Source organism: Mytilus galloprovincialis, chromosome 14, assembly GCF_965363235.1.
Source record: "Mytilus galloprovincialis chromosome 14, xbMytGall1.hap1.1, whole genome shotgun sequence".
Classification (NCBI taxonomy): Eukaryota; Metazoa; Mollusca; class Bivalvia; order Mytilida; family Mytilidae; genus Mytilus; species Mytilus galloprovincialis.
The window spans coordinates 42261912-42286253 of NC_134851.1; the positions used below are offsets into that span (position 1 = coordinate 42261912).

Genomic DNA, 24342 nt, shown 5'->3' on the forward strand with positions numbered 1-24342 from the left:
AACCACATATAGGTATAAATAAACAATCTGTTTGAATTTTAGTCGCTAAATCAGTTATATTCTCTAACCATGACGTAAATGATAAGATTACATTTCCATTCGGCATCAGAATAAGCACTTCATTTTCCTGACTTCTCAACAGTCGAACAACAAGCCGTCGCATAGTTATTATGTACGAACTGGTGTATAAAAAAAAGCAATGACTTCGAAAACAACCACTCTATTCAAACATTGTACCAATAATACGTAAAAACTGTTGTAGGCAATTTTTAATCTTGGAGGGCTTGGACTAAAACAAAAATGTGATATTTTGAAAATATCAAATCAAAATCTACTATCAGAAATTGAAGATGCTGAAGAAGAACTGGTTAATACTATCATTGACTATCAACATCTACAAAACGAATTTGAAAGAATTGTAAACAACGTAACCGTTTCGCATTCTGAATCACATGTCATTTATTCAGGTAAATATATGAAGTGAGATGAGGTTTTTAATATGACTTAAGCATTGTATCATGACAGTTCATAGTTACAACAAAAATACCACATTGAAACAACTTGAATGGGAATAATTTAGGATCTCTGTTAGTTTAAACACACACAATCATGACAATAGCACGTACATATTCAAAATCATGGGATTTCTCTTACATAATTATCCACAAATTCAATTGGTAATTTTAAATAAACAATTTTAAAAATGAATATTAAGGAACAAACACACACGAATAGTCCTTTGATGGATGGTATAAAATCAAACAGCCAATGGTTTAATTCTGAACAATATTAACCAAAAAGAAATATTATGTGTAATGAACTGGAAATATAAAAAGATTTTCACCAACCATATGTTATTACTGACACCAACAAATCATATACATTATGCGCTATGTTTTTGCTTTGTTTTCTTTGTAGATAAATGTCTATTGGATAAATTATTACCAGAGGAAAAAGCATTTTCAATTCGGTTATTCAGGTTGATTTGGAGAGTGGCACCATGGGCGGTCAGAGCTAAGTTCGACAATATTTTCCCCCCTGATACATTTCCACAGAATTTGTCTAAGTACATAAGAGAATACCCTAATTGCGATGAAACTATACGCACTAGATGGAACAAATTTAAAGAGAGAGGTGATGAATAATTTATTGTTTTTCTCTTATAAAAAAAAAAGAACTACTTTCGTCTAAAGAACGGACTGATAGTAATATGTAAACATACTAAATCGCAACTTACCTGCTGTTAAATAATCTCCCTGTCATATCATGTTTTGCGTTTTCGACATAACAGATTACTTTATTTAAAATCCATAAGTCATATGATTGTGCCTTTACACTCAGGCAATGTCACGAGGTTAACTTTGTTGTCATTTTGTTTAGGAAATTTTTCTTCAAACAAAAAAAAAATAATTTCTTCTTAATTTGTTTTCTTTTAAATATCTTCTGAATTCATTAATCTAAAAGTTGATGTGTAAAGGAAGTTTTTCATGATTATGCTTATGTGTGTTATCCTTAATACGTATGACTCACATTTGGATTACTCTTTTTCTTATCTTGATTTTATCATGATAACATCTGTACTCGATTGTAGGATATTTAAAAGATAACTGTATTGTATTTGAAGCTTTAAGGACGTCCATCGGTAGTTTTACTGTCACAGGTAAACGGGTATTTGCAACAGTAAAACTACCGATGAACGTCCGCAAAGTTTCAAATACAACACAGTTATCTCTATTCTAATGCAAAACAAGTTCATAATTAAATTTCAATCATTATTTCAGTGTGAAATCTTCATTTAAGAAAATTCCACGAAAAATGTTATCTTCTTTGGTCCGTACACTAGGTGACGTTATAGGTATGCTTCCGGTGTCAAACACAAAAAGCGGGCGTTTTCTGGCTTCTGTGCGGCTTTAAAATGTAATAAAATTTGATAAAAAGAAATTTTTTAGATGCAACATGTTAGTTTTTTGGCTTATTATTGTAGAAATTACATGTCAATACATTCAGCAATTCAAAATGTCGGCTTCCGTAGTTACAAACAAGGAGATATTTTAGAAACATTTTACGCTTACTGTCATCCAATCAGAACCGTTTTATACAAAATAATTGCGTTAGAAGATTAGTTACATAGTGCACTAGTGACCTAATACGATATATATGGAGTCAGTAACTTCCATATTAGGTGAGAGCGAATCTCCAATCCTAATATGGAATTTACTGACCCCATATATATATATATATATATATCGTATTAGGTCACTAGCACACGATGTAACGCAATTATCTTACCGACGATCTTAACATGTCATATTTAGACTAGTGGCATATAAAAGTGATCAGTCAAGTCTTCAATACTGTTAGTATTATGAACCAAATTCCATAGGTCTATTAAAAACAAATGCCATGCAACAATAGTAAAAAATGTATTGTATGGAATTAATTTTAATCGTTCACTATCCATATAGTCATCTTTTGAAACCTTTAAAAAAAAAATTCTCACCGTCGTGTTGTGTGTATAAAGGGACACAACTCCACTACTAATCTAATATGAACCTTACTTACCTAATATGGAAGATACACGGTCTCCATGCGGTTGCTCTTAACCAATCCTTTTCTTAGAAATGTATAGGAGGTAAAATGTGTTATAACAACAGGTTGGTCAAGCCGAACAAATAAGTATATATGTAGCAAAGCCACTTGTTAAGACGTGCTTTTCATAATAATTATTTCTTTAATTTCGATCCTTTACAACGAATATTAAGCTAATCTACAATAAACTGTAGATTCTACTAACGAGGAAAGGTATCACTAGGCCACCGTTAGATAAATTATAATAGTTTAGTCGTCAATGGGTTAGCGAGTGATCGAAAACCGGCGATGGAGGGAAAAATTGGCTGTCGCAAAGGAGTAGGGGCTATAATGGCCTAAACCGGCCCCAGATTTACAAGATTATAAAAATTCTAACAGAGCAGATTTTTCTCCTTAGATTATTAGAATATGAGTCAATGATTAAAAAAAACTGTTTTTATCTCACAGAAAAAGGTTTAATGACGTCACAATGGTAGGTGCAAATGACGTCATAATTGGGAAAATAAGCAAAAATACAGAAATTTTTATGTTTTTTTCTAAATTTTGACCACCGCACCATGCTTGCACCAAGTAGAAATTTTAACATTTTGACAAGTTTATATATATCAAACTTCGGATAAAAAATCTTTTTGGTGCAAGGTTGGTGCGATAGTTTATTTTATATTTTTCATAGCCAATCGGAGCAATAAAAAAATGAAATTTGCAGTCCAAATTGGACATATTCATCTGATAAAGTTTAGTTTATACATCATGTACATTGCTATAGGATTTTTTTTGTTTTTTGTTTATGAATGTAACATGTATTCCTAATATTATTTCCGTAAGTATATCTAGTCAAAAAAACCTGAAAGCAATAAACTACATGGTGTTAGTGAGTCAATAACAACTTTGAGGATTTTTTTTTTTTTAATTATGAAATTTAAGATAGTCATGCAATATAACAAAATCTGTACATTTCTTATGTTTCTGCTTATCAATTCAAAATTTGGTGTTTGAATAGGGCAATTTTCTCTCTTTGGTATTATGGTCGGATCAATGATTTATGTTAGAAAAAAAGGGGGGAAGGACAAAGGTATACCGAATATAAAAGATTATTTTGCTTAAATTTACATAATCGGCAAGAAACACGAAATTTATTTTAAAAATGAAACTACTTATATTTCAATATATACTTCAATTGGATGTGTCTTTGTTGGTAATAAGCATAGAGAACAAGTTTCATAAAATTTGGTGGTTAGAGAACGGAAACGGCAAAGGTTAGACTTTTCATTTATCCGTATATGTCAACTCCCTGGATCCCCCCCCCCCCTGGGTCTGACAATGAGTACTAATGATTATAACGATTAGCATTTGATAAGCTTTGCTATATTTAAAACAAATATGATTAAATCTTATTAACTATGGAAGTTTATTTTATTTATATGTTGTTATATAATGATATACGAAAGAAAGCTACAACACCCATACATAGAAACTAGTGCCTGAAGTCTGTATAAGCATCTTACATGTCTGTTACCTTTTCAAAGGTTATGTTTTGAATAATTTTATAATCATGTGTAAAAATAATGTGTCATTTTAAAAATGTGATCAGGTTTCGTTGTTATGCCCCATTTATGGTCATTATGTTTTGTGGTATGTGCGTCTGTTTGTCTATGCGTATGTTTGTCTGTTTGTCCGATCGTCCTTCTTTCCCGCTTTAGGTTAAAGTTTTTGGTCAAGGTTGTTCAATCTGACATTAGACTCAGACTTCTTTTGAACTGAGTTTTACTGGACGTATTGTTGTGTGTTTGTTTTTTTTTCTACTTTGGCTAGAGGTATAGGTGAGGGGTTTGAGATCTAAAACCATCATGTTTTACCCCGCTGATCTTTGCGTCTGTCCCAATTCAAGAGCCTCTGGCCTTTGTTAGTCTTGCGATTTGGGCATCCATGTACTAAAGACATATTCTTGTTTTCAACTATATTGATATATACATGTATATAATGAATATAGTCATAATAATCAAAGACTAAGTCATACGTCTCTAAGATTAGTGAAGGCGAAAGATTAAGTATTCACAGTAAAAAGAACTACAATAAAACAAATAATTTATATAATGAATATAGAAATATTTTAAGAATACAGATAGTAGCATGTACCAGTTTTGTAATGCAACATGTATAGATATGGTTATCTGGACCTCTAAAATAGATAATACAAATAGATAAATTTCGAAAAAGTCAACCCTAACGTTCTCTACAGATGTCTATAGGGGATGTACTTCAATAGGTAATTGATATGGGTGCCGCTATTTTGTTACCTCACCCTGTTTTTGATATTAAAAATATATACCTTTTCATATATTGCGTAGGAAAAAGTAATCTTTACCATATATTGATTTGGTTTCATGTGGTTTTATGTAAAAGTTGAATACTTAAGTGTCAAAAGAGATTGATTGATAAAGACATGTAGCAGGAACACCAAACAAGTTGACAGACAAGAAGTTATGGGAACTTTATTGTCATATATATCTGATAGTTTTCTAAACATTTCACTTATTTTAAGCTTAAAAGGTGACCTATTCTAGAGTAATCTAATTAAAAACCGATCTCTCATCGCTTCCGTTTTCTGATATGTCGCGTGGGAGATCTAACGAAACCCGCTTTGAGGTCATATGTGAGTGACCTCGTAGGTGTGTCTTTTTCGACCAATAAAATAGAGTCTTCCATGATCTTGAAAGTTTATCGTAAGGTTAAGGGATGTAACTCATTTTATATACGACGAAATCGTCAGTCAAAATAATTCATAAACTTTTTTGATTGGCTTATTAATAGGTCGTCAACTCATTTGCATATCATTATAAATTCATAACTTCTAGTTCACTTACATGTGACCTCAAAGCGGGTTTCGTTAGATCTCCCACGCGAAATATCAGAAAACGGAAGCGATGAGAGATCGATTTAAATTAGATTGATTCTAGAGGCACGTCCTATCACCTTGTAAATAGAGGTGCCCCCCTTTTCAACCCCAACCCTACCTTAAACATAAGTACTGTAATAGAATTACACCGCTATTTCAAAACACCCTTTAATGATGTGTCTGTATCTTTTTGTTTTAGATTATTAAAGATTTCTTGGCGCTAAATAGGTGTTCTTGTCGTTTTATTATTCTTCTTGTCGCTAATAAGTGAGACCCCACCCAGCACTAGATGCACAATCCGTATATATCAGCAATACCCTCTGTTCTGTTTTGTTTGTTGATGTCTCAATATTGCTTTTCCCTTTAACATCTACTTTGGAGTTTGTTACTTTTTACAATTTGCATCTTAAATTGCCTTTCTGTTGCAACATTTTAAAATTAAATCTTGTAAAATAGAATAAATTGCCGTTGCCATAGGGACAGATGTGTTGCTAGGGAGAAACAGCAGCGAATTTGGCAAAAATGTGCATTGCATTATGTAATATTTAAATAGTGTACAAGTGTTAAGTTAACTACCTGCTAAACAGGTTTAATTAAAAAAAATATAGATAGATTTAAGCTGTATATTAATCATATTTGATGAGTTCAACTTCGCCCTTATATTGGTTGCTAGGCAACAGAATAAACGAGTTAGACCCAAAATACAATTATTTACAGAAGGTCTATGGTATAGAGTTAAAACATGACACATTAAATGAAAGTTGGGGGTGGAGCCAAAAATGGCCCTTATAGCCCCTAGTCCTTTGCAGATTTAATATTGTTTTGCTGATATTTAGAGTAGTTATGTATACATATCGGTTTGCACGTTGCCCGAGTTTTACAGATTTATCGTAAATGATCTTACAAATTAATGTAGGAGGATACAGTCATATTCTCTACGATATATAATTAAGCTAATCTGTACAAATTCCATTTTCATGCGTTATGTATCATGTAATGTGTTACGAGCTTTATTTTTCAAGCGCTCAGGGTAGTCAAGAGGTCTAACGCGTTATGCATAGTGAAAGGCGGCTTGGTTCCACAATATCTCAGTAGCATCAGTTCGAATCGCGGTCATGGAAGAACAAATAATTTGCGTCCGCAAATTCACAGATTTAACATCGTGGGGCTGTTGTTTATACGAATTTTACATACAGATGTGTTTTAAGACTTGTATCACCACACTGGTGATCCGATGGATACGCTTTGTCATAGAGTTGTCACTGGTTTAAACCTTCTTATAATATAATCATTGTTGTGACTGCATCCTACATTAATTTGAAAGACCATATACGATAGATATTTCAACTGATCTGTAATATTCCATCTTCATGTCTTAAATATCACGAACTGTGTTACGGCGCTAGATAAAACTGAAAATGAAACAAAACACCAGACCTGATTTTAATCGAGCCCAGGTGGTCGAATCCCAGCCAGAGAAAAACAAACACATTGCTTCCGCAAAGTAGCAGGTCCGGTAAGGGCCGATTTTGGCCTCAATTTTCAAGGTCAGGTAACGAAAGTTTTTGGACACTTTTTAAACACTAAAGTGTCTATTTCAATTGATTCGATTAGTTTATGTGAAAGATTTTAACTGATTTAGTCAAATATGCCAAAAACGTCACTTTTCACATGGTTTTTGTCAAAAAAAGTGGCCGCATCCGTGTTCATCCTCAACCTTTATATATGTTGTGTATCATCATCAAATACAACTTACATTTCAATTTTATGAATGAACACGAATGCGGCCACTTTCATTTTAGACGAAAACCGTCCAAAAATTAACCAAAATGCTTAAATTTTGAAAATTTTAGTAATTTAGCATGACTTGATGATGCTAGAACGCGATATTTGTGCATTGTATTGTCAAAAACCGCTCATATTCATGTAGCAGAAGCATTTTACTTTCCAAAATATAGCTTAAAGATTACATTTTCACAATTTTATAAAACTGCTATATTTTGGGGCCAAAAAGGGGTCTTACTGAACCTACTCCTTTGTCCGTACTCGGGTTGCCTTATTTGCTATTAATGGATCCTGAACCGTTCGCACTCAATATTTTCTGTTTGACCTATGCAACTTTCTTAATAGTTGACACATGTTTTGCAATAGAGTAAATTTTCTATTTTACAAGTCATGTTTGCGTTTACGGTAAATTTCTTTCTATTTTTGAAATACTACGTACTGCCGATTTCTACATATCGGTAATTATAATTGTCTCTTAAACATACTCCAAAGTGTGTATCGCCACAAATTTTCTCGGATGATATATCGAATCGTGCTTTGGTTATTTGGCGTTTCAAAATTTTCGGTTGTCTTTACTATAAATTATCGATTCTTCTTTCAAATTTTTTTTTATGTATTGAATTTTTCATATATAAGTATGTGCACCGCTTTAAAAGAAAGGAAACTATAGGCCACCGAAAACTGAATTACTTAGTTAAGTCGAGGTGGCCATGTAGTCCAGTGCAGACGATGTTGCTTCGGCATCCCAACAACACGAGGTCGAAATCCAGCGATAGATGATAAATTCGCTAGTGAATATACATATATCTAGAATTGAAACTTTTGAACCATTAAAACTACTATATATAACACGGAACACAGGATTGCAGGTTTCTTACTATGGACATTTATTTTTCATTTGTTACTTCTATCATCGGAACGTATTTGATAGATACACTTTTAAATCCCAAATGTACAGAGAAATATGCAAATACAAATCAAAGACGTTGATACATGCATAGTTAATAACATATGCTAGTTATACTTATTATGCACTTGTTCTCACTCAAGAATTTTAAATTCCTCGGCAGTCTGTATATACAGTCATCAAGGCTCAAGGAAGACATATATTGGATCTTATTGGATTGAACAATAACTGCATTTAAAATGAAATTCAAACTATCAAAAATCTATTCTTATTTCCAGAGAACTTTTCATCTGTTGATTTAGACTTCCCCTTTTTGACCAGTATTTTGACAAGCTTTGGTGCGGAAATTATTGATGGTAGTGAGCAGGAAGCGTTACAAACATTGGTACAACATAAGGACTTTATAAGATATAAGGAATGTGAACGTATGTCGACACAAACGCTAAGTCAATATTGGTCGGCGACATCAGAGGTAAATTTAACAGATTTTGGCATATTATGTCTGTTTGTTTTGTTCACACATACTCAATATAATGGATTTTACGACATACAAGTGAAAAGTAAAATCACAAAAATACCGAACATAGCGGAAAATCCAATCGGAAAGTCCATAATCACATGGCAAAATTAAATGACAAAACACAAAAACGAATGGACAAGAACTGTCATACTCCTGACTTGGTACAGGCATTTTCAAATGTAGAAAATGGTGGATTAAACCTGGTTTTAAAGCCCTAAACCCCTCACTTTGATGACAGTTTCATCACATTCCGTTATATTTACAATGATGCGTGAACTAAACAGACATAATAAATATGGGTACAGCAGTCATCTCCGAGTAACTATTTTAAAAGGAACAATTTAACAGAATACAACAACATCTTTCTACAAACACATTCATTGATTCGCGTGACTGACGTCAGAAAATTTCATACGTCACATTCAATGTTTATACAAACAATTTGAAAATTTCACATGGGCAATGTTAGCATATAGGGTTAAAAAATCAAAAGTATGAGAGCTTTATCTGCCTAAAACCAGGTATTATCCACTTTTTTATATATAGTACATGAAATAGCCTGTACCTAGTCAGGAATATATAACAGTTGTTTTTCATTCGTTTGATGTGTTTACTTATGATAATCTATCAAAAGAAATATCATAGAAAAATAAAATATAAAAAATCTTTACCAAATTTAGATTTCATAAGCTATCACTTTTTTAAAGATTTTACGATAAAGGGAATCATGTAATTTCTCGTCTGATAGTTTGCTTTATGCGTTTTATTTGTTAATATAATATATCAAGATAGTGCTTGTGATAACCTAATTGAATGTGATTTCCCAGAAAGAAACTCATCTAAATTAACCTTTTTAATTAGGTTTTTGAAATGATATAGAAAATTTATGTTATCCCCCGTAATATCTGGTGACATCTCGGGTGTCGACTTGTTATATATAAACAAGTTTAAGGTGATAGGACGTACCACAGGAATATGTCACCATTTCAAGATTGAAAATATGGAAATAGGTCAGGAAAACTACCAAAAATATATGATTAGGTTAATAAAAGTTTCCATAACTTCTTCGTCTGTCATCTTTTTTGGTGTTCCAGGCCAATTTTTCTCTTTTGGCACTTTTGAATTCCCTTCATACATTACATGATATTACACACCACATGGAACCCAAGCAATATGGGAAAAGGTTACATTTTTACTTATGCAATGTATGAAAAGGTATACATTCTTAAAAATCTAAATTATATGAAAAGGGTGGAGTAAAAGAACCACAATGGCACCCCTATCAATTAAGCAAAGAAATGCCACTCCCCTTCCCTCCAGAATGAAATATGGGCTAGTGATTATCGTTTTAAAATACAATATTGTTAATGACGTTGGCGTTTTATGAGTTGTTATGCCACTGCTGGTGGACGTTTCGTCCCCGGGGGTATCACCAGCTAGCCCAGTAGTCAACATTTCGGTGTTGACATGAATATCACTAAATTAATGTAGTATTTTATATAAATTTCCTGTAAAAAAGGATTTTTTTATCCGAGGCATAAATTACCTTAGCCGTATTTAGCACAACTTTTTTGAATTTTGGATTCTCAATGCTCATCAGCTTTGTACTTGTTTGGCTTTATAAATATTTTGATATGAGCTTCACTGATGAGTCTTATGTAGACGAAACGCGCGTCTGGCGTACTAAATTGTTATTCTGGTACTTTAATACAAATGTAACTATTCAATAAGATTTAATAAGCTGGAGGTTAGTCGGTAACTCTCTCCGTTAACTTTGTAACAATATAATTACGTGCAACTACATCTAGGTATTAAACCTTTCACATTCTGCCAAATTGGACGTAAACTCATGGAAAGACACTATCAAAGTTCAATCGCATATAGCATTTGCACTGAAGATCACATCGTTTTGGGTCCATTGATTAAATATTAATATATTAGAAATTTTGTCTTTTGAAGTCATGTGTTATCTGTCCAAAAGTAACGTGATTTGCTTGGGGTGTGCAATTAGGACACAGTCTTTTAAAACATACACACATTGTTTTTAATTTGAGTTTTGTATGTATCTATGACTTATTTTTTAAATTGAAAGTAAAGTTAAGCTAAGTTACATTTAATATAGGAAATTATTTTTTCACCTCCGGCTTTAAGGTTCGAACATGCAATCTTCCTGCTGTGAGCTATTACAGCTTCCCACTGAACTACTGGAGTTCCATTTTAAAATATCGAAATTTTAGTAGTTAACTCTTCCATTAACGAAGTGAGAGTAAACAAATAATCAGCCTGTTTTCGTTTAGAAATTAAGTCTCGATATAACATATAATTGTTGTAAATCCCATCATTTTGAGCAAATATAGGATGATATCGTACTTTAGTCTGCCGTTTTTTCTAATCTTTTACCGGTTCCTTTATTTCAACAAAAATGTTTTCCGCATTTCCATAACCAGGCACTTCAGAAACAATGTTCTGTTACATCTATTTCAACTTCTTTTTTATGATTTTTTGTCTTTTTTTGTCTCTTTTTCAATTAGTTTGGTAAGAACTGACCACACATTGAGAGTGCGTTTCAAGTTAAAGATTGCGTTGGTACACTTTAAATCACTTATTTAACTTGAGTACAAGATTTAATCATACTATGAATAGTTTCCCTCAAAAATACACGGCGTAGTTAATAAAACAAAGTTATATTGCCACCAAAAACAACAGTATATTTTACCATACTCTATGGAAATATTGTGTTCAAATTTAAAAAAAAAACACGGTTTTCACAGGAGAAAAAGTTGTCCGTTAGGGCCGATTTGATTCCAAACCGTACTCGAAAGATGTTTAAGGCACCCTGAATCACACAGCTATGATATAGGGATTGATTCGAGCCCTCAACCACTTGGGTACGTAAACAAATGTCAAAGATTCAATACTTTACGCAAGCTAGTTGTCCAAAAATATAGCTCATCGGTACCGAAGTACCGATGGGAACGTGAAGGGGTTACTAAGTAATCTTTGCAACTGATAAGGTTACTCAAATGTTTAAAAAAAATATTCTAAGGTGATAAAAAAAGAGAGAAATAGTGAAAAGGGGAGTTAACCATACCAAATGAATAATTGAACTCATACACGTAAACGAGATGACTGTTCCATAGCAATGATAAAATCAAAAAAGAGAAATACACGACCAGAGACACACCACACTAGAAAGAATTGACATATCAACGTCACCCTGGTTCTCCAATTGTCACTAAACGGCAGCTTTTTTTTAAATTTTCAAACAGTGAATGCAGTTATATGGTTGACAACAAACTTTTGAAACAATTGTGAGAGCGTAAGGCGCGACATATTAATTTCACACAATTATGCTGTTTCTATGGCAACGGTGGCCATTTTTAAAAATTCAAAAGTAAATCTATGTTGGTGTATAACAAAATTTTCTGTAAAGTGTTATTAAGTTTTTAGCAGTAAATACTTTTTCCGAGAAATAGTCTGAACAAAAACTATGGAATAATAATGATTTAAAAAATCTTGATAATAAAAGAATTGTGGGCCAGGTGAGCAAAAAAATTAGTTATTTCCGTTTGAACAGAAATCTTCTAATGAATACACATGTAAGTATTTCATCAAAAATTTTATTCTAGAGAAAGGGCTTTAACTGAACAAAGAGAAAGGCTTAAAGCGTGAAAAATGAATTTGACCTGTAACTTGTCATGATAAATCAATAAACCAAATATCAAATCAAAATCTACAAGCACAAAAAAAGTCTGATTTGCCGAACTGACAGATAGACAGACCGACAGACGCAGTACAAACCTAAGTCCACTTCGACATTAGCCGTTAGGGGACTAAAAATCAAAACAAGAAAGAGATAATCTTGGAAAAGCTTTCGATTTTTGAAGAAGGGTCACCTCAACTGTCTCTCTTTTATCTGGATTTAAACTGAGATATAAATACTGTTATATAGCACATTAATATATATGCACATATAAACTTTTTTCGTAGATAAAAAAAAATGGCCAAAATTTTAGCTATCCTGGCCCGAAGGGCCAAGTGAGCTTTTCTCATCACTTTGCGTCCGTCGTCCGGCGTCGTCTGTTAACTTTTACAAAAATCTTCTCCTCTGAAACTACTGGGTCAAATTTAACCAAACTTGGCAACGAATCATCAATGGGGTAACTAGTTTAAAAAATGTTTCCGGTGACACGACCAACCAACCAAGATGGCCGCCATTTCTAAAAATAGAACATAGGGGTAAAATGCAGTTTTTTGCTTATAACTCAAAACTCAAAGCATTTAAAGCAAATCTGACTGGGATTAAAATTGTTTATCAAGTCTAGATCTATCTGCCCTGAAGTTTTCAGATGAATCGGACTACCCGTTGTTGGGTTGCTGTCCCTAAATTGGTAATTTTAAGGAAATTTTGCTGTTTTGGGTTATTATATTGAATGTTATAAATAGAGATAGACTGTAAACAGCAATAATGTTCAGCAAAGTAAGATTTACAAATAAGTCAACATGACCGAAAGGTCAGTTGACCTCTTTAGGAGTTATTGCAATTTATAGTCAATTTTTAACCATTTTTCGTAAATCTTAGTAATCTTTTACAAAAATCTGTTCCTCTGAAACTTTTTGGCCAAATAAATCCAAACTTTGCCACAATCATCTTCGGGGTATCTAGTTTAAAAATGTGTCCATTGAACCGGCCATCCAACGAAGATGGCCGCCTCAGCTAAAAATAGAACATAGGGGTAACTTGCAGTTTTTGGCTTATAACTCAAAAACCAAAGCATTAAGAGCAAATCGGACGGGATAAATTGTTTTTCAGGTCAAGATCTATTAGCCCTTAAATTTTCAGATGGATCGGACAACCCGTTGTTAGGTTGCTTCCCCTGAATTGGTAGTTTTAAGGAATTTTGCCGTTTTTTGTTATTATCTTGAATATTATTATATATAACGATAAACTGTAAACAGCAATAATGTACAGCAAAGTAAGACATAACAAGAATGTGTCCACAATACACGGATGCCCCACTCGCACTATCATTTTCTATGATTAGTGGACCGTGAAATTGGAATAAATTCTCTAATTTGGCATTAAAATTAGAAAGATCATATCATAGGGCACATGTATACTAAGTTTTAAGTTGATTGGACTTCAATTTCATCAAAAACTACCTTGACCAAAAACTTTAACCTGAAGCGGGACAGACGGACGAAAGAACGGACGGACGAACGAACGAACGGACAGACGAACGAACGGACAGACAGACGGACGAGCGGACGCACAGACCAGAAAACATAATGCCCCTCTACTATCGTAGGTGGGGCATAAAAATATGTCAATATGACCAAAATGGTCAATTGACCCCCTAAGGAGTTATTGTCCTTTATAGTCAATTTTTAACAATTTCATAAAATTTGTAAATTTTTACTAACATTTTCCACTGAAACTACTGGGCCAAGTTTATTATAAATAGAGATAATTGTAAGCAGCAAGAATGTTCAGTAAAGTAAGATGTACAAACACATCACCAACACCAAAACATAATTTTGTCATGAATCCATCTGCGTCCTTTGTTTAATATTCACATAGACGAAGGTGAGCGACACAGGTTCTTTAGAGCCTCTAGTTTTACATAGTTTTACGCTCTCATAGACACAACTTTCTTATCTAGACACTCAATGAGTGATTGCCCCTATAATTGGTTTCATTCTAATCAAAAGTTTCAAAGAGGAAGATATTTTGAAGTACAAGTATGTTCACAACTCTGTTTCATATAACAGGCTTTTAAAAGACTGTCATCAGTTGAAAGTATGTGAAAACCAGGTGCTCTGCAGGGCACAGCTTTATACAACCGCAGTGGTTGGACCCTGAACGGTTGGCGCAAATTAAATTTGGTCACAATGTTCAAGCTTGATGCTGTCTGAATTTGGATTGTGATTGAATATTTGACAAAACAAATATATTGCACAATACTGTGCAATTAAAGATTTCTTCTTGAAACTTTTCAAAATTTAAATGGAAAAAAAGAAATCCCTTAAAAAAATTGTAAACAAATCCCCCCAACTTATTGAACCCCCCCTTTTAAACAATAACCCTTAAACTCATTTCCATCCTTTTCTTTGTAGTATGGAACCTTGTAGTACAATTACAGAGAGATCCATACACCCAAGTTATTGTTTGAAAACTAGAAACATGCTTCTTTTTGGCCCTTTTTTTGGCCCCTAATTCCTACATATTTTGGGCAATTAATCCAAGACTTAATCCCAGCCTCCCCTTTGTTATATGGAACACTGTGCTACAATTTTAGAGATATCCATGCAATTACACACAAGTTATTGTCTTAAAACTAGAAAGTGCTTGTCTTTGGCCCCTTTCTGGCTCTTAATTCCTAACTTTGAACCCATAACACATTAAATGAATCCAAACCTTCTACTTGTGGTTTTAAACATTATGGTACAATATCAGAGCAATTGAAATACTTATACACAAGTTATTATCCTTAAAACATAAATTGCTTGTTTTGGGCCCCTTTTTGGCCCTTAATTCCTAAACGGTTGGGACCATCATCCCCGCAATCGATCCCAAACCTTCCTTTTGTGGTATTGAAACTTCTGAAATGAAATCATAAAGATCTATTCACTTAAACTAAATTTATTGTCCGGAATATAAGTCTACTTTCAATAGTTTTAGTCAAAATATTAAGAGGCAAAAACTATTACAATTAGTGCATTTTATAGATATTTTGGGAGCATTTTTTACTAACTTCACATTATTTGCCAAGCTAAATTTTTTCACTTGGTTAGAACTGATATGCACCTTTAAAAAAATCCTAAAAGTTAAAAAAAAAATATGATCTTGAAAGAAAACACCTACTGAGTGCATGTACTACATGCAAGTTATCTAATACATATGTTGCACGTACCTCTCTGGCAACCTGCCGAAAGGTAAAAAAATCTAAAAATGCATTTTTTTTTGTTTTTTAATGTTGTTTTTTGCAAAATATAACAAGATGATGTTATATTTAAGAGATATATCAATTACCCATACCTTTAAATTAAAAAGTACCTTAATATGGTGATTTTTTTGGCATTTTTTTAATAATTTACAAATATGCAAATAAGGCTGTTAAATTGAAAATAGAGTGAATTAACAACAAAAATATTTTTTTATCTTAACTCCTAAATACCGAAAGATGTTGAAAATATATATAATGTTGCCAAGTTGTAACTACCAATTTGGACGAAATATGAGATTTTGCATGGTTTTATGGCAGACTGGATCTTAACAATAGGTCACGAGACTTTCGTCAGGGTTTTATGTCAGACATACATATTAAAAATGAGTGAAATGTGCTTACGGCAATTTGAACATATTAATCGTCATCAGTGAAACAGAATCATAAATCACATCTCCAACACATAAAATGCAACAACATAGTCAAATTATTAAAATCGACGAAATAAAAACCAACAGTTACAAAATTACAAAAAAAACCTCCTGAGCAACACACACAAACCCATATAGTTTTTATTATAAAGATATTAAGTACAATGTAGTATTACAATAGCGCCCATCCCCAAAGAAGTGTATCCTGTATAGATGATAAACTTATCCAGATATGGTGCATTATGTCAAGAGGTGTTTGATAGAGTTTTAAGGAGGGTCGCTACCCAGTTTCAAAATAAATAGCTTTTCATAAAACTAGTATATATTGTTAGTGGATTAATTAACTAAAGGAATAAAAAAAGCAAACAATATAGAGGTGAATGTGCTTGTTTTCGAGATATTAACCATTGAAATTTTAGCGGGAAATGTGCTCTCTGGACTGTTCATAGCTTTTTTATTGACAAGTTGAAGTCCTCAAAAACTATTTAAAGATAAAAATAAGATTTTATATGACTTTTACTTCTTTGCGCCCGACGCACTTTTCTGGATTTACCTTCATCAGGAACGCTCAAAGCCATACTTTCGGCAAAAGATTTATAAAAAGAAAAATGGGGTCAATGGGCCATTTTTTTAAGGCATTCAAATCGATAAAACCGGAGGATTCCGAAAATCTGACAAAAATTCCAAAACATGACCAGCGAACATTCTTAAGAAAGCTACTATAAAAATGTATATGTGGAGCATTTGATGAATTGCAAGAAACATTTTGAAAAAAACAACCCTAAACTCATTTCAAGATATACATATACTGTCCTGTCTTATGGGTTATTCCAAATGAAAATTCTATGACCAGTTATATTTTCTATCATTCATTTGTAAAAAAAAAATCACGTGAGCTTATCCAGTATATATTTATATATGTTTTGCTCAATCTATATGTTTTTGTTCAGAATTTCTTGACAGTTGCATACCTTTTCTGTTAGTTAACAGCCATCGTCTTTATAGTCTTCTTTAATATGAAACTTCAAATTCAAAACAAAATTTAACATGTTTTGTATACTTGAATTGCTAAGTCTTACTCTAAACGAAGTGAATGTGGTCTTAAGGGACGACATCAAAAGTTCAATGTAGGATAAAAAACTTAATTCACATAGTTTTTTCACTGATCCCCCACCCCCCTCTTAACTTAAATTGGGAAAAATTGATTTACCAATAGGGATATATGTAAAAATCGATTTTAGATATACAAAACTTGCAGAATTTTAACCCCCCACCCCCAAACTATTTGATTTAAGTTTTTTATCCTACATCGATCTTTTGATGTCGTCCCTAAGAATATCATTTTAATTATAAATAATCTTCTTTAATGCACTGATATTGAATTATTCACTTCCAGACACTCATTTGCCGATTTTTTCCTGTATACAGTGAACTTAACACAATAATTTTGTAATAGTTTCGGCAACCGTGACAAAAAGCATGTAAATTATTATACACGTGTGCTTATATAATTATTTTAAAAAACAACTTTAATACAACTAATCGTGTTAATCACTGTTAATGAATAGTTTGATCAACAAATGGGAAGATATTGAAAGTATAAGAAATTATGACATGACTCTTTTGATTCACGTATCTGTCAAGCTTTCCTCTTGAATTTGATGTGTTTCTCTTGATTTTAGTTTGTAACCCGTTTCTGCTTCTCTTAATCGATTTATAACTACTGTTGCCTTTATTCATTGTTTTTCTAGTTTTTGTGCTATTTTCACATTTCCTGACCGCTGTGAGAAAAATATTTCTCCTCACTAGTGAAAAATCTGTTCTCGGCAAATGATTGTTTGAAATTTGATTGTGACGTTGAATTTTCTTGTTTTCTTCTGGATTTGCTTAGTGTGACGTCATGAACAAAGCCTATCATGCCTAATGAGGTCACATGAAAAGTCAACAACTCCACCACTGTAACTCGTGTATAACGATATTTCTCCACTCTCAACAGTTAATCATTTAAAAAGCTAGCCAGCCTCGCGCTTCAAAATATTAAAATGTAACTGTCTCGAGTGGAGTAATATCATAATACACTTGTTGCAGTTGTGGAATCTATATTTCTCTAATTTTTGTGCTTTTAAACAGGTATGAGAAAAACATTTCTCCTCATTTGAGAAAAATCTGTTCTCGGCAAATGTTGGTCAAAATTTAATTGTAACTTTAAATTTTCGTGTTTTCTTCAGAATTTTCTTATTGAGGCGTGATAAAAAAGGCGACCATGTCTGATGACGTCACATAAAAGGTACACAACTTTCCTCAAATCTTTGAAAAGGAAGGATAAAAATCATTAGAGAAACATATTTCACCACTGTAACTATAAAAAGCTCGGCAAGCCTGAGCACTGCATAAAATATATTGGTGTGACAACTGTATACAATGGTGTGCCCACTTCATATAATGTTGTGGTCACTTCATATAATAATGTGACCATTGCATATAATGTTGTGACCACTGCATATAATAGTGATCATCAACATAATGCATGGCGTTCCATATGCATGATATGTCAAGGCAATCTATCTTATATTAATAACAAAGAGGTGTTAGATTCTATTTGCATTTTCACATTAGTATAACGAGCTTTTCCGTTTATGCACACCTTAAGATGTACAATCTGAAAGCAATTTCTAATGATGACTTTGTATATAGGCTTTGTTTTATTTGTCTGCTGTGGTAAGCTTTTTTAAATTTAATTTACATTAAACTAAATTATATATTTTGTTTGCTAGGCAATTATACTTTTGGGAGGAAAACAATTTGAAGAAATATGTGACCATGTATTGTCAGCTGAAATTAATCAAATAGAAAAATGTATAATACTTGGAATATCAAAGATACAGCAGCATAGTTTTACACTTATACAGAACACTAAAAACCAAGAACATGAAGACCTAAAAAGCAAAATCGAGAAGACTTTCGAAGAAGTATCTAATCCAATTCCAAGTCAGGAAATGAGTATGTACATAATATAAAACAAAAGATGAACAAAATTTAATGTTTGCCAGCATTCAATGTATGTTTCTAATTTTTTAGAAAAAAGAAAATCAACTCAAGAACAAATATGAGTTGATTACGAGTCGTTTTGAAATTACATTTGTTTGAAAACAATACGTGTTACGCATGAAAAACAAAAAGCACAATACATCGAAAAGTTTAAAAGCTATCACATGTTTTCCCTAATTTTGATCAATGCTAAACTCTATCATGCAAACAGCTTCATTTGACGGCTTTAATTTGGAATTTAATGTTCTTCAACACTTCAGTAATTGACATGATCTTGATTGGTTTTAAAGGGGCACAAGCTGCAAAATTCATGTTTACCGATTTGACTCAAATTCTCATACTTTATTTATAACAATGTAAAACATTTTTCCAAATTATCAAAAGTATAAAATAAACAAATTACAGGACATGGTCTCAATAAGATGTAGCTTCGTTTCGTGTGAATTTTAGCCAAGACGTCATCTATCGAGTTGACCTTCTATGACGATATAAACGATGTAAACATAAACATAGATATAAATAGATTAAGCAACTCGTGCAATTGGATTTTTTTTGCTAAATTTTGAATAATAGATTAAAAATGTATGTTAATCGTCGTTTTTACCTTTAGAAGAATGATATTTTGTGGATCGAATCAGTGAATCAAATTATTTACCTTTGTTTCACTTTCAATGTTGAAATTATTTTCCTTTAAATAACCGTACATGGACAATGCATGCGTTATTCTATCTCATTCTACTGGGTTCAATCTGTTTGTCTTTTTCATTTTTAGCCATGGCGTTGTCAGTTTGTTTTAGATTTATGAGTTTGACTGTCCCTTTGGTATCTTTCATCCCTTATTTGGAGTTCACATTAAAACGTAGTTAATGAGGTCGAACTATCCACTTGCAAGTGAATAATTCGTTATCAATGTTTATTAGCTTAATTTGACAAAATTGAACCATTTTAGCTGATAAAAGCAAATTATTATTTCACTATTTTACTTTCATTAATGATTGAACAAAAAGAATCAAACTTTAGATTTTTTTATATATCTCGTAGCTAGTGTCCCTTTAATAATGTATGATCCGTTATTTTTCTGTAAAGTTACTGTTTTAAAAATATTATTCGAGATGATAAGTCCTGATTATTATTATGCATTTTTTATTGCAAATTAATATTGTCAAATCCTACTATTTTATGTTTACAAAAACAAATTATAATCTCTCGCCTTTAAAGCTTCACCTCAAAAATTTGCAAATTAAATATTTTTTTATTAAAATTTTCAAATCGCTCGCTCGCCCCAATTTTTGGAGTCCAAAAAACCGTAGAACAAGAAATTAAATTGGTGTGGCCTTTCACATATATTTTTTGGGAATAGTTTTAAAAATATTGCCAGTTATATTCAGTTGAAGGTTAACTTTTGGTCGACTGTATCTTTGTAAGTATTAAAATTGTAAAAGAAAGTGAAATTTCCACAGTTTATAAGGATTGTGCAAATAAGATATCAATCCATAAACTAACATATGATTTACCTCAGGTGTTGTTGTTCGAGAAGTCTAATCGCATGTAACCTCATTTGTGAATCTACACATTCTTGGAAAAAAATCTATTCATCTCATATCTGAAAGTAATTTCGATAGTGATTAAGATGTGATATGCTTTATTTTCGTAATTTATACTAGTACATAAAATTTGCATTCATTTAATGACCGAATAAGAACTGTTAAGATGACGTTTCGTTTGCATGTTGTTACTTTTTTTCAATTGCATGTTAAATCAGATTTTAGTCTTAGACAAAGCTCAAATTAATAATTAGTAAAATAATAGCATACTAGTCATGTCAAATTGAGAGCCAGAATGTATTTTTGTTTTAGGCAAAATAAAAGTAGAAATAGAAAAGTGGAAAAAAGAAGAGGACAACCAAGTCATTTTAGAGTCGGTTGAGACTATAGCAACATATCTAATCAACAACTGTTGTGTGGTGGTTACAGGAGGTATAGCAGCAGGGAAGACAAGTATCATCAGAATGGTTGCACTACAGATGGAAGCAAAAGGGTACCAAATTATACCGGTTAAAAACCCTGAAGATATTGTCAGGTTTTACAAAAGCGGAGAGAAGATGTTATTTGTTATCGATGACTTCTGTGGCAAATCTATTATATCCAAACAATCAATTAGCGAATGGAAAACTTGTGCCGAAAAACTAAAAATGTTTTCGGAAGACACTAATTTTAAAATTTTAATGTCTAGTAAATCTTTTTTATATAAGGATAACAGGGTAGCGTCTTTACCATTATTTCAATGTAAATTTGTTTTTGAATTCAATTTAAGTATCTCGGAACAGGATTACGTAAAACTGGCTGAGAGGGTAAGAATCGACCCGATTGTGTTAAGTCAAGCTACAGATTTAGAAATAATATTGCCATCTTTAACACAAAGATCAAAAGAGAGCAAAATTAAAACTATATTTTCCTCTGACCTAACCACAAGCGAAATATATGAAATATACAAAACCGAACTAGATATATTTTTTGCCAAAGATAAGCTAAAGTATTGTGCACTTGCGCTTCTTGTAATGTTTAATAACCATTTGGTAGAAAGTCATTTGACAAATGATGATGACGAAGAAACTAAAATCAAAATCGAAGAAACTTATGAAGCATGTAAAGTTAACTTAGATGTGCCAAAACAATCATTGTTAAATGAATTGGAAGTGATGATAGATTCCTTTACTGTATCATTTTATGATAGTTTTGTCAAAGTGTTTTCTGCCAAAAATGAAACAGTTTTCAATATTCTATCAAAGCACATTGGAACTAAAATACAATTATGTTTAATTTCGTTTGGAGATGCATCTTTTCTAAGTCAGAGAGTAGCGTTTAGATGTGCTGTTACGGAAAAGAGTTCTTCCCCTTTGACTTTATTTATTGATGATGAACAAAAAGATTTTTATTTAAAGAGAATGATTATGGACTTGAATGACGGTTATGTGTCTGATGTATTTCTAAATATAAATTTAGAAAGCCCGGCATTTAGGGATATTTTTTTTGAAATAATCAAACGCCAATCAAGAACAATGCAAATTAAGATTATGAACAAAACTGATTTCTTTAACAAAACTACTCCCTTATTACAGTCCTGTTTCTTTGGAGATATCCATGTTATAGACTGGATATTAAGTCTGGGTGTAGATGTAAATTTATGTCGGGATGATGGTACGTCGCCCTTGTTTGTTGCCTGCCAAGAGGGTCATAAAGATATAGCATGTAGATTGCTTGAATATGGAGCCAATTTAAATGTACGTACAAATGGCGGAGTTACACCTTTAGATATCGCCAATGACCAGGGTCATAATGAAATTAGCAGCGTCTTAGTCGCCTTCAAAACAGACAAACTTCTCATGATTTTGTTTATAATGTTACATTCAATATTTCTACTGTATATTTCTGCTGTTTAATTATGTAAATTCTCTGGAATAAAAAAAAATAAAACAAAAATATTTTAGCGTATTTTTATATCCCCGCAAACAGAGTTATTGGTATATAGGAATCACTATGTCTATCTGTCAGTATGTATCCTATCTTTTTCGTCCTGATATTTTAATACTTAAAACCAAGAAATGTTTTTTCCTAGTTACATCTGTTTTAAACTTAACACACGAACGATGCATTATTTAAATTATTTACTGCAAACTGTAAAAAGCAATTGATACGCCCAACTTGTTTATATTGTGTACACATTAATGAAGCTAGAAATAAATATGGTCGTCAATATCTTGTATACGACAGCACTTATATGTCAAAATTACATTTTGAACTCTCGATTGTAACACATCTAGACAAGCATTGAGTTTATAACAAATGTCATATACTTAAAACTTGCAACATATTAGAAGACTGCACATGATTCAGTAAGTTGCAAAAACGAAACTGACTTTGAAACTGGAATTATTGATGCTTGGATTTTTTTTGGTGACGTTATTTTCATAAATCTGAGAAAACCACAGCATGCAATTATTAACTTAAAGGTACAATCGTCTGCGGTCAGTATAAAAATGAATGTTAAACTTAGAATGCATTGTGGGTTATTTGAAACATATGATTATGTACATGTTTTTGATGAGTTTTAAAGTCTCCAATTTTTTTTTAAACCTCTTTTTTGGTGAAATTTGATTATACGTGAATTCAATCCTCATTGACACTCCTATGCCAGGGAAATTATCAACCAAACAATTAAATTTTAGGAGAGTCAACTACTAAAATTATTGTATATTATATTTTATTATAAAAAAGATAAATTGGCATTGATACTACTAGTAATACCTTTTATGAAGTGGGTGATAAACTGATATTATGAATAGTAGGAATAAGCATTTTTTTGAAACAGTAATACCCTAGCATTGTTCGTTCTACTGTTTCTTATGATTATACACATTAAATTATATAAATTAAAGATTTCTACAATGTATATATATTGTATACATATGAATAGTAAAGAAAATAAACATGTGACTGAACTTAAATTTCGCTGCAAATTTATCAAATTATGTTTCATTCCGATACATAAATAAATGATGATATACATTTGCACTACTTCTGTTGGTAAACAAGTTAAAAATTGAACAACAAACATATTCGACAACTTTAGAATTATATACACATTTGTATTTATGCAGTTAATGAAATGCAGTTTTAGACTTCGTTTATATTTAGAAAATTAACAGGAGTTATGTCTCCTTACAGCTAAATACGACAGATATACCTATTTAACACAAGACGTAATCATGACGTTGAATGATGGTCCAATTTGATGTTAAAGACAAGAGGCGGACAAAAAGCGCAGAACATATTGGAAATTTTTCCAGATTGCACTAAAGAGAACATGATGATAATTAGGCTCAACAAATAGAAAAAAAATCATAGAAGTCAGAGTAACTGCGAAAAAATCGTTATAAATATTTTTCAATCGCCGAAATGGAAGATAAAATGAATGAACACATTATGGTTTACTGTGAATAAAGTAAAAGAAAGGAAACTCTCAAATGATCTACAAAAATCAGGTTATTATTTACAAAATTTGCATTTGAAACACAGCGCAGAATCAAATTTTTCTATATCTCACCATGTTCTATCGACTAATAGGGAATACAAGTCTGGTGAGGTTTGCCTCGAGAGGAAATTATCTTTGTATATATATGGCATTGAAAGTTCAGTTGTAAGCTAAATATATACAAAAAT

The 24342-nt window shown here is 32.1% G+C and overlaps 1 long non-coding RNA gene across 1 annotated transcript; it reads left to right on the top strand.

The window, feature by feature from the left end:
* The first annotated feature begins 295 nt into the window (after nucleotides 1-295).
* Nucleotides 296-22615, top strand: LOC143058828 (uncharacterized). Its single transcript, XR_012973248.1, has 5 exons — nucleotides 296-467; nucleotides 919-1134; nucleotides 8456-8649; nucleotides 18850-19075; nucleotides 20980-22615. It is a non-coding gene; the product is annotated as an uncharacterized LOC143058828 (long non-coding RNA).
* Nucleotides 22616-24342: the final 1727 nt, after the last annotated feature.